Below are 12,360 nucleotides of genomic sequence, written 5' to 3' on the forward strand. Positions count from 1 at the left end.
CCAAGGGTCATGGAGAGGTTCACCTCTTCCACACCACCAGCACATTTCCCTTCGTAGTAGACACCTTCAGGCCACTCAGCGTCGTCTCCTCCCTCGGGCTGTAAACTGACAAACCTTTAATTCTCTGGAATAAAAGGGCTTTAGAGAATTAATATAGTACACCTTAGGCTTTCGGTTGGAGGTGGGGAATGCTATGAGATAATTAAAAGCTCCCAGGCGCTCCTGGACCGTGAATGGCCCTTCCCACGATGCTTCCATTTTATGGGCCTGGAGCGCCTTTAAGACCATGACCTGGTCCCCTACTTCGAAGGAACGCTCTCTGGCATCTTTATCATACCAGGCTTTTTGCTCTTTTTGAGCATCCTGTAAGTTTTCTTTAGCAAGGGCTAAAGAGGTTCGGAGGGTATATTGTAGGTTGGTTACAAAGTCCAGAATGTTAGTTCATGGAGAAGGTGTAAATCCCTCCCATTGCTGCTTCACCAACTGCAATGGCCCCTTAACCTCACGGCCATATACAAGTTCAAATGGGAAAAACCCTAATCTGGGATGTGGTACAGCCCTGTAGGCAAAGAGCAACTGCTGCAACACTAGGTCCCAGTCATTGGAGTGCTCATTTACAAATTTACGTATCAGGGCCCCTAAAGTTCCATTAAACTTCTCCACCATGCCATTTGTTTGTTGGTGGTAAGGAGTGGCAACCAAATGATTTACCCCATGAGCTTCCCAAAGGTTTTCCATAGTTCCTGCCAGGAAATTAGTTCCTGCATCTGTGAGGATGTCGGAGGGCCAACCTACCCTGGCAAAAATTTCTGTTAGTGCCTGGCACACACTTTTAGCCCTGGTGTTGCTTAGAGCTACTGCTTCCGGCCATCGGGTTGCAAAATCCATGAAAGTTAGTATGTACTGCTTTCCTCTGGGTGTCTTTTTTGGAAAAGGACCCAGAATATCCACAGCTACTCGCTGAAATGGAACTTCAGTGATGGGGAATGGCTGTAGAGGGGCTTTGACCTGGTCTTGGGGTTTTCCCATACTTCACAAGACCGGACATAGGTAGAAACATCCTTGCCCATTCCCTCCCAGTGGAATGATCCCCCCAAACGGTCTCTGGTCCTGTTCACCCCCGCATGGTCACTAGGGTGATCATGGGCTAAACTCAGGAGCTTGGCCCGGTATTTAGTTGGAACTACCAGCTGTCTCTGAGGATGCTAGTCTTCCTGGTGTCCACCAGAAAGAGTTTCCTTGTATAAAAGTCCTTTTTCTACAACAAACCTGGATCGATTAGAAGAGCTGAGAGGCGGTGGGTTGCTCTGTGCCACCGTCCAAGCTCTCTGGAGGCTTTTGTCTGCTTCCTGTTCGGTCTGGAACTGTTCCCTTGATGCTGGAGACATCAGTCCCTCATTGGATTGTGGACCTAGGCTTGGTCCTTCTGGGAGCGATGTAGGGGATGGGGCTGTTTCCGTTGACTGTGAACTACTTTCCGCTGGTGCACTGTGTTGGGATTCAGGCTCCAGCTGAGCCTCTTGTGTAGGATTATCAGTTGCTACCGGTTCAGGTTCGGTGGGGCCCTCTGGTGTTGAGGTTGCAAGTACTGGATTCAGTGCTGGCAATGAGTCTGGTGTTGGTTGTTCGACTGGTTCTGGGATTGGTTCTGTCTGGGTCTCCGGGACTGGATTCACTACTGCTGTTGCAGACATTGGCCTGGGGTCCGGGTCCATCACCTCTGACTGGGTCCTGATAGAAGTTTCCAGAATAGAGCTAGGCCTCACGGCTTGTTTAGCCTGGCTACGGGTGACCATTCCCTCCCTCTTGGCCTGCTTCACATGATTGGCCAAGTCTTCCCCCAACAGCATGGGGATGGGATAATCATCATAGACTGCAAAAGTCCACATTCCTGACCAGCCCTGGTACTGGACAGGCAACTTGGCTGTAGGCAAATTGAATGAGTTGGACTTGAAGGGTTGAATCATCATTTGGATCTCTGGGTTGATTAAATTGGGGTCCGCTAAGGAAGCATGGATAGCTGACACTTGTGCTCCGGTGTCCCTCCACGCGGTGACCTTCTTCCCACCCACACTCACAGTTTCCCTCCGCTCCAAGGGTATCTGGGAGGTATCTGGGCCTGCGGACCTCTGGTGTGATTCCGGTGCAATGAACTGTAATCTGTTGGGGTTCTTGGGGCAGTTGGCCTTTACATGCCCCAGCTCGTTACATTTAAAACATTGTCCAGCTGACGGGTCACTGGGGCGAGATGGGTTGCTGGAGAATGGGGTGGGGGGACGATAAGGGGTCTGGAGGGTTCTTTGGAGGTAGGTGGGGCTTTGGGTGGCCCCTGGTGATAGGGTGTGGTCTGGGGTTGTCCCTTCTGGTCTCCACTCCAACTGCGACCAGGTTTCTTCTTCTCTGCCACCTCCACCCATCTGGCTCCAATCTCTCCTGCCTCGATTACAGTTTTGGGCTTCCCATCTAGGATGTATCTTTCTATTTCCTCAGGAACACCCTCTAAGAATTGTTGCATTTGCATTAGGAAGGGCAAATTTACTGGAGATTCAACACTTGCTCCTGATATCCAGGCATCCCAATGATTCACAATGTGGTAGGCATGTCGGGTAAATGACACGTCTGGTTTCCACCTTAGGGCTCTGAACCTCCAACGAGACTGCTTGGGTGTTATCCCCATTCTGACTCTCGCCTTGGATTTAAACAGTTCATACTTGTTCATGTGTTCTTTAGGCATTTCAGCTGCCACCTCAGCTAAGGGTCCATTGAGCTGTGGCCTCAGCTCTACCATGTATTGGTCAGTAGAGATGTTGTACCCAAGGCAGGCCCTTTAGAAGTTTTCTAGGAAGGCCTCAGTATCATCGCCTGCCTTTTAGGTGGGGAACTTTCTGGGTTGGGGAGTGGTACCTGGCGAAGCATTGCTAGGGTTTGTTGGTATATTCTGCTGAGCCTTTATCTTCTCCATCTTCTCCGCATGATTCCTCTCTTTTTCCTTCTCCTCCAGTTCTTTGGCCCTTGCCTCCATTTCTTTGTCCCTTGCTTCCATAGCTCTCCTGTGAGCAGCTGCTTGGTGGTGTTCTGCCTCTTTCGCTGCCTCCCTTTCTTTTTCCTTCTCCTCCTTCTTCAGCCACATGAGTTCTAGCTGTCTTTCATGTTCCCTTTGTTTTTCCTCAGCCTGAAATCTGGCTAATTCCAGCTTTTGTCGAGCTGTGGATTTTGTCATTCTAACCTCTCTGTTTTTAACTAACTTTACACCCGAGGTTTAGAAATAAACAAACAAAACTTGGCTGTAAAATTTTGCTGTGCTGGAATAGAATACCTATTCTCTGATAGTGATTGTCAGCCTACAGAAAAAGACAATTCCCTTGTCTCTGCTCTGGGCCCAAATCAAAGCAAAAAACCTCCAACTACTTGGAAACCTGCTTACGAGCAGCCTAAAGGAAAAAAAAATTCCTTTTCAAACTTGTGCTCCTTGTAAAAAATCAAAATCCTAAAAAAAAAAAAACCCTGCCACTTTTGTCTCCAGGCAAATGGGTAGAACACGCCCCCCCCCCATTTACTTTTAGGGGAAAAAAAACTCTGGGTTGGAAGACTGTGAATTTCCCTGCAGGAGTTAAGTATCCTGCCTCCAGGCAAAGAAAACCTGCAATGCACAAAGATAATCCCCTTTTGTCTCTGCTTGGCCACAAAGCAGAGAAAAAACAAGCTGCTTTCAGTTTCAGCTGCTTTCTGGACTTCCTTTCCAAAGCAAAAAAAAATTCCTTTTTAAAATCTGTATTTCTAGTTCAAAAAATCTCAAATTGATCTCAAAATGATTTCAGGTTAATTCCACTACTCTGCCACCATGTCAAGGTTCCTCCCCTACTCTGAACGCTAGGGTACAGATGTGGGGACCTGCATGAAAACCACCTAAGCTTATCTTTACCAGCTTAGGTCAAAACTTCCCCAAGGTACAAAATATTCCACCCTTTGTCCTTGGATTGGCCGCTACCACCACCAAACAAATACTGGTTATTGGGGAAGAGCTGTTTGGAAACGTCTTTCCCCCCAAATACTTCCCAAAACCTTGCACCCCACTTCCTGGACAAGGTTTGGTAAAAAGCCTCACCAATTTGCCTAGGTGACTACAGACCCAGACCCTTGGATCTTAAGAACAATGAACAGTCCTCCCAACACTTGCACACCCTACTCTCCTGGAAAATGTTGGATAAAAAGCCTCACCAATTTGCATAGGTGACCACAGACCCAAACCCTTGGATCTGAGAACAATAAAAAAACATTGTTTTCTTACAAGAAGACTTTTAATAGAAATAGAAGTAAAAAAATCCCCTCTGTAAAATCAGGATGGTAGATACCTTACAGGGTAATTAGATTCAAATCATAGAGAATCCCTCTAGGCAAAACCTTAAGTTACAAAAAAGATATACAGACAGAAATAGTTATTCTATTCAGCACAATTCTTTTCTCAGCCATTTAAAGAAATCATAATCTAACGCATACCTCGCTAGATTACTTACTAAAAGTTCTAAGACTCCATTCCTGGTCTATCCCCGACAAAAGCAGCATATAGACAGACAGAGACCCTTTGTTTCTCTCCCTCCTCCCAACTTTTGAAAGTATCTTGTCTCCTCATTGGTCATTTTGGTCAGGTGCCATCGAGGTTACCTTTATCTTCTTAACCCTTTACAGGTGAGAGGATTTTTCCTCTGGCCAGGAGGGATTTTAAAGGGGTTTACCCTTCCCTTTATGTTTATGACAAAGGTATTTCTGAAATTAAATAATTATTGATTTTTAGAGTCCTTTTAAAGAAGTAACTCAAATATTAAGAGAAGATATCAGAATATACTATTGTTTTTGCCTGTAGCAGAATCTTACATTTTATTGGTGACAGCATAGGGGAAGGAAGTGGGGTAAGGGAGATGCCCTCTGGAGCCACTGATGTCTGACTTACATTGCAGGACACAGGTTCTGCCAGCCTTCTACTTGAAGAATGAACATATAAGAACATAAGAATGGCCATACTGTGTCAGACCAAAGGTCCGTCCAGCCCAGTATCTTGTCTACTGACAGTGGCCAATGCCAGGTGCCCCAGAGGGAGTGAACCTAACAGGTAATAATTAAGTGATCTCTCTCCTGCCATCCATCTCCACCCTCTGACAAACAGAGGCTAGGGACACCATTCCTTACCCATCCTGGCTAATAGCCATTAATGGACTTAACCTCCATGAATTTATCCAGTTCTCTTTTAAACCCTGTTATAGTCCTAGCCTTCACAACCTCCTCAGGCAAGGAGTTCCACAGGTTGCTTGTGCGCTGAGGGAAGAAGAACTTCAGCTTCATCACTTCTGTGATGCATTTAACCTCTCCTTATTGGGGACCTGAGGTTCCTGAGTAGTCTTCTTGGCAGAACAATATGTTTGTGCTTTCTTTTTTTTAAAGAAGACAAAGACAGAAAAAGAACATTATGTCTTGTACTCTGTCAACAGAATGCTGTTTCAATTACTAAGGTCATTGGCTGAAAAGCATGGAGAATTCGCACCATAGTAAATCTAGTCTGTGTTAAGAATAAACAAAAGGAGGAAGATAAGAATATGCCATTTTTTCATCATGCTCAGGTACACAGATCTGTTACAATGGATACTTGAGCCAGCTTGCTGGTTCAGAGCAGAATCGGAACAGTCAGGGGAATTATTACTATTTTTCATTACTGTAGAGCCTAGGAGCCCTAGTCATGATAAAGAACCAGATTGGCTAGGCACTGTATGATCATAGAACAAAAAGACAATCTCTGCCCTGAAGAGTTTACAATCTTAGGCTATGTTTACACTGCAGCCTATGTTGCCAAAACATACGTAGCTCAGGAATGTGAATATTCCACTCCCCTGAGTGACTTAAGTTACACCGACATAAGTGATCACGTGCATAGCGCTATGTCAGCAGGAGAGCATTTCCCACCCGACATAGCTTATGCCGCTCACAGAGGTGTGTTTTTTATGCCAACAGGAGAGCTCTCTCCTATTGGCATAGAGCATCTTTACCAGGCGTGCTGCAACAGTGCAGTTGTATTGCTACAGCTGCTCCACTGCAGAGCTATTCATATAGACATGGCCTAAGTATAAAATGAGATGGCAGATACATACAGACAGATAGGGTAGCAATGAAAAGTATTGGTCAGCATGACAGTCAGTGGTCTCAGCACACCAGTGGACTAACTGTTGTTGATTTTTTTGTAGGCGGCATGGCAGAGGAGAGTTTTAAGGTGAGATTTGAAGGAGGATAATGAGGCAGCTGTGCCTCAGATGTGCTGATTCCTTTGGACTTGAGCACACATCTCCCAACACACACACACAAAAGGGAACTCTTCCTCCTCGAGGGAGAAAACTCTGTTTTGGACAGCTGCCCTAAGGGGTCAAATAATAAAATATTTATGTTTGAAAAATAGCCAAAAAATCAACAACCACCCAAGCAAACCCTCAAAGGATAGCTTATTACAGGCACAGTACTGTGAAATTTATGCTCAGGCGGGCTGCCACTGCTTTAGACAAGTTGTATAGGAGCATATGCCTCCTTGTGTGGGAAGATTATAAAGGGATGAAATTTCTTGACCCTCCTAAAAGACTAAGAAAGTATTGGGCTGTCATCACCAGATCCTGCTGCCAGTTGCCCTGACTATTGGGCTATCATACCTATCTCTTACTGTGGGTCACCATGTCATAATGTCCAGGGTGTTTCCAACTGCTTCTGCTGTCTCCCCACAATCTCCACTTCCTCCCCACAGCAGTTGGCCATGGAGTGGCGAGACTGACTGCAGCCCAGATGGGGAAGAACAATCAGGCAGTAAAGGGATCTTTTTGCCCCACTGTTTAATTCTTAGCCCCTGGCTGCCTCCTCATGAGGCCAGAGAATTCCTTAGTTTACACAAGTTCAAATTCAGCCTTGTATCACTGCCAAAAATAAAGCTGCCATCTGACATGCTAAGTTCCTCTCCATGCATTCACAAAGAATGATAATGTCGGAGGAAATATTGTCCCTCTCAGCCCAAAAATCCATGACCCGAAGGATATTCTGTGAACAATGTAGTGAGATACACCATTGAGAAACAGAATTGTATGTGGCTTTCATCTTTGAGATCCAATGATCAGGAAAATCAATTTCCATCTGTCTTAGTGATACAATGGGAAATTTTGTGGAAATCTGAGGCTATTCAGAGTCACTCCAAAAGTTTATTTACAATCCTGGCTCCTGTCAGACATTATAGAAAGGAATACAAGTTGTATGGGAAGTTGAAAGAGTCTGAAGTACAAAATGAGAAAATACCGTTCTTCAAATGATAGCTTCGGTACTGAGATGAGGTTAGTAGGTACCCACAGTTGCCTCAGCACTATCTGCAAAATTTTCAACCAGCCCTGTTTAGAGTTATAATTCTGATTGGTGCTAGACTCTTTCAGTTTGGGAGAAAATGGCTACCTATAGTTTTGGTCAAAATGAGGTCACAACTGTCATAGCATTCATTCCCAAAGAAAATTTTAAAAAAATGTATTCTTTTAAGAAGCAAAGTCCACTCCTTAGGAGCCATGAGAGTCTCAGGGCAGAGAAGTCTTGTCTACTGCATTAAGACCTGGTAAACAGCCAGATGATGATCATAAATTCATCAAAATTTTACATATGGGTCATCCAGTCTTTATCCACTTCCATTTTTGGCAGAAGACTTCTCCACATATTAGTGCCTAGGTGAAGATGGAGGATATATAGAATCATAGAAGATTAGGGTTGTAAGAGATATCAGGAGGTCAACTAGTCCAACTCCCTGCTCAAAGCAGGACCAACCCCAATTAAATTATTCCAGCCATGGCTTTGTCAAGCCGGGCCTTAGAAAGCTCTAAGGGTGGAGATTCCATCATCTCCCTGGGTAACCCATTCCAGTGCTTCATCACCCTCCTATAATCTCTTCATAAACATTCAGTACAAAATGTTCTGCCTAAAGGATTTAATAAAGGACACCACATAACCCTTATATCGAAAAGATGATAGTGAAATAGTTTCACTATGATAGTGAAACAGTTTTTCCTGATATCCAACCTAGACCTCTCCCACTGATACTTGAGACCATTGCTGCTTGTTCTCTCATCTGCTGCCACTGAGAACAGCTCCATCCTCTTTGGAACTCCCGTTTAAGTAGTTGAAGGTTGCTATCAAATCCTCCCTCATTCTTCTCTTCTGCAGACTAAATAATCCCAGTTCCCTCAGCGTGTCCTCGTAAGTTATGTGCCACAGCCCCCTAATAATTTTCGTTGCCCTCCACTGGACTCTCTCCAGTTTGTCCACATCCTTTCTGTAGTGGGGGGTTAGGGCACTCCAGATGTGGCCTCACCAGTGCCAAATAGAGGTGAATAATCACTTCCCTCGATCTGCTGGCAGTGCTGCTACTAATGCAGCCCAGTATGCCGTTAGCCTTCTTGGCAACAAGGGCACACTATTGACCCATATCCAGCTTCTCGTCCACTGCAATCCCCAGGTCCTTTTCTGTAGAACTGCCTCTTATCCAGTCGGTACCCAGACTGTAGCAGTGCATGGGATTCTTCCATCATAAGTGCAGTACTCTGCACTTGTCCTTGTTGAACCTTGCTGAACCTCTCGGATTTTCTTTTTTCTTTCTTTTCTGTAATATACCTCCTGTTGGATGTTCATATTTAAGGGATGATCCTGTTTCCCATCTTGGGGGCAAACTGTTGTACAAATCCCATTGTAATGGATCTCTGAATCTTATTACTCAAAGAATAAGATTTTTCTTTATCTGTGCTTTCAGGTAAGCATAGAAACATTTCCCCTAATTTTTGGTGACGTGTTCTTTGAAAAATTAAGAGCCACTAGCTAAAAGACCTGTGAGAGTCTGTGAAAGGTTTTTGGAAGGTAATACAGAAGAGTTGCTCTCCTATAGTTGGAGTTCTTTGAATAGATTATTTGTATGTATTCATGATCTTGGGTTTCACCTGCACACTACCACCCCAATGCTGGGACTCTCTAAAAAGCTGATCATTGCCAGCCTATGAGGATCCTGTTTGAAGACGTGGAGTCCTTCAGGTAAGGTTATGTAAGGAGGCATGGCCTCCACGTACTTTAATTTCTTTCTACTTCCTCAGAGGCTAATATGGAGTCCAAAGAAGTCAGACGGGAGGGGGAGGAAGTCTAGATCTATTGACCGTCTACGTGAATTCCAGTCAGAAGTGTGTATCTTTCCTTTTGCTTTTGAGTATTTCCTATATAGATTTCGGCTCTTGGAAGATGTGCAAGCAGTAACCAATCATTAGGAGGTATGAATGAGAGGGATATTTAATTGAACAATGATTGCAGAATTGCAATGTTCTGCAACTTGGACTTCTTTACACCAGTCATCTATTTTTCTTTGTGCTGCTTTGCATTAGTTAATATCTGATACATTAACTCCTTTTAAGTCACTACCTACTCGCTACACTAAGTACTGCCTTACTCTCTTGCTATTTTGTTACCTAAAATTTATCACCCAATTAATTGCAATACTCTCTGCAAAAGTCTCTCACTTGTCTCTCACTTCACAAGGAGAAGTGCAGAGTCCTACACTTAGGACAGAAGAATCCCATGCACCGCTACAGACTAGGGACCGAATGGCTAGGCAGCAGTTCTGCAGAAAAGGACCTAGGGGTTATAGTGGACGAGAAGCTAGATATGAGTCAACAGTGTGCCCTTGTTGCCAAGAAGGCTAATAGCATTTTGGGATGTATAAGTAGGGGCATTGTCAGCAGATCGAGGGATGTGATCGTTCCCCTCTATTCGACATTGGTGAGGCCTCATCTGGAGTACTGTGTCCAGTTTTGGGCCCCTCACTACAAGAAGGATGTGGAAAAATTGAGAAGAGTCCAGCAAGGGGCAACAAAAATGATTAGGGGCCTGGAGCAGATGACTTATGAGGAGAGGCTGAGGGAACTGGGATTGTTTAGTCTGCAGAAGAGAAGAATGAGGGGGGATTTGATAACTGCTATCAACGACCTGAAAGGGGGTTCCAAAGAGGATGGACCTAGACTGTTCTCAGTGGTAGCTGATGACAGAACAAGGAGTAATGGTCTCAAGTTGCAGTGCGGGAGTTTAGGTTGGATATTAAGAAAAACTTTTTCACTAGGAGGGTGGTGAAGCACTGGAATGGGTTACCTAGGGAGGTGGTGGAATCTCCTTCCTTAGAGGTTTTTAAGGTCAGGCTTGAGAAAGCCCTGGCTGGGATGATTTAGTTGGGGATTGATTCTGCTTTGAGCAGGGGTCGGACTAGATGACCTCCTGAGGTCTCTTCCAACCCCAATATTCTATGATGAGGAGGTGTCAGTATCAAGGGAGGGAAAATTTGCTTTTGTAGTGAGCCAGCCACTTCCAGTCCCTATTCAAGCACAAATCAATGGTGTTAAATTTGCAAATGAATTGTAGCTCTGCAGTTTCTCTTTGAAGTCTGTTTTTGACTTTTTTTTTTTTTTGAAGTATGGCTGTTTTTAAATCTGTTATAGAATGTCCAGGGAGATTGAAGTGTTCCCCTACTGACATGAAATGGTAGAGTTCATGATTCTAAGGAATGGTAGGAGGGAAAACAGCAAAATAAAGATAATGGATTTCAAGAAGGCAGACTTTAGCGAACTCCGTAGGTAAGATCCCATTGGAAGCAAGTCTAAGGGGAAAAACAATTGAAGACAGTTGGCAGTTTTTCCCAACAGACATTATTAAGTGTAGGCACTGACTCTGTGGGTACGCTGGGGCTGGAGCACCCACAGGGAAAAATTGATGGGTGCTCTGCACCGACTGGCAGCTCCCCGCCCTACCTCCCCACCCAAGCTTGCTTCCGCCTCCCCTTAGCACACCGCTGCGTCCTGCTTCTCCCGCCTCCCTCCCAGTGCTTGCGCTGCAGAACAGCTGTTTTGCACGGCCAGTGCTCGGAGGGAGGGGTGAGGAGGAGGAACATGACATGCTTGGGGAAGAGGCGGGGCTGGAGTAGGAATTTGGGGAGGGGTCCAATAGGGGCAAGGTGGGGGCAGAGTCGGGCCAGGGCCTGGGGGCGCAAGCACCCACCGCTGCCAAGGAAAGTTGGTGCCTCTGTTAGTAAGGGCAAAAAAGAAAACTATCCCACTGCTTAGGAAAGATAAGAAGTGTGGCAAGAGATCACCCTGGCTTAACCAGGAGATCTTCAATTATCTAAAAATAAAAAAAGAGTGGTACAAAAAGTGGAAATTAGGTCACATTACAAAGGATGAATATAAAAAAACAAGTATGTACGGACAAAATTAGAAAGGCCAAAGCACAAAAGGAGATCAAACTAGCTAGAGACATAAAGGGTAACGAGAAAACATTCTACAGTTACATTAAAGCAAGAGGAAGACCAAGGAGAGGGTAGGCCCATTACTCAATGAGGGGGGGAAACAATAACAGGAAATGTGGAAATGGCAGGGGTGCTTAATAACTTCTTTGTTTCGGTTTTCACCAAGAATGTTGGTGGTAATTGGATGTCTAACATAGTGAATGCCAGTGAGAATGAGGTAGGATCAGAAGAGGCTAAAATAGGGAAAGAACAAGTTAAAAATTACTTAGACAAATTAGATGTTTTCAAGTCACCAGGGCCTGATGAAATACATCCTTGAATACTTAAGGAACTGACTGAGGAGATATTGAGCTATTAGCGATTATTTTTGAAAAGTCATGGAAGACAGGAGAGATTCCAGGAGACTGGAAAAGGGCAAATATAGTGCCAATCTATAAAAAGGGAAATAAGGACAACCTGGGGAATTACAGACCAGTCAGCTTAACTTCTGTACCCGGAAAGATAATGGAGCATATAATTAAGCAATCAATTTGCAAACATAATAAGATGATAAATAAGTCAGCATGGATTTGTCAAGAACAAATCGTGTCAAACCAACCTGATAGCTTACTTTGACAGGGTAATAAGCCTTGTGGATGGGGGGGAAGTGGTAGATGTGGTATATCTTGACGTTAGTAAAGCTTTTGATACTGTCTCGCATGACCTTCTCATAAACAAACTAGGTAAATGCAACCTAGATGGAGCTACTATAAGGTGGGTGCAAAACTGGTCAGAAAACTGTTCCCAGAGAGTAGTTATCAGTAGTTCACAGTCATGCTGGAAGTTCTTGGTCTAGTTCTGTTCAATATCTTCATCCATGCTTTAGTTAATGGCCTAGAGCAGAGGTGGACAACCTATGGCTGCTGGCCGGATCTGGCCTGTCAGAGCTTTGGATCTGGCCCGCAGGATTGCCACCTCCATGGTGCTGAGGGCCTCGCGCCGCTCCCAGAAGCAGCCAGCACCACGTCCCTGCGGCCCCTGGAGGAGGGAGGGCA

General features: G+C 44.8%; 1 protein-coding gene across 12 annotated transcripts in view; it reads left to right on the plus strand.

Moving 5' to 3' along the window:
• DOCK3 (dedicator of cytokinesis 3) overlaps positions 1–12,360 on the plus strand; it is a 585,316-nt gene that overhangs the window by 151,599 nt on the left and 421,357 nt on the right. The gene's annotated exons all lie outside the window — the stretch shown is intronic.

Source organism: Lepidochelys kempii, chromosome 7 (assembly GCF_965140265.1).
Source record: "Lepidochelys kempii isolate rLepKem1 chromosome 7, rLepKem1.hap2, whole genome shotgun sequence".
NCBI lineage: Eukaryota > Metazoa > Chordata > Testudines > Cheloniidae > Lepidochelys > Lepidochelys kempii.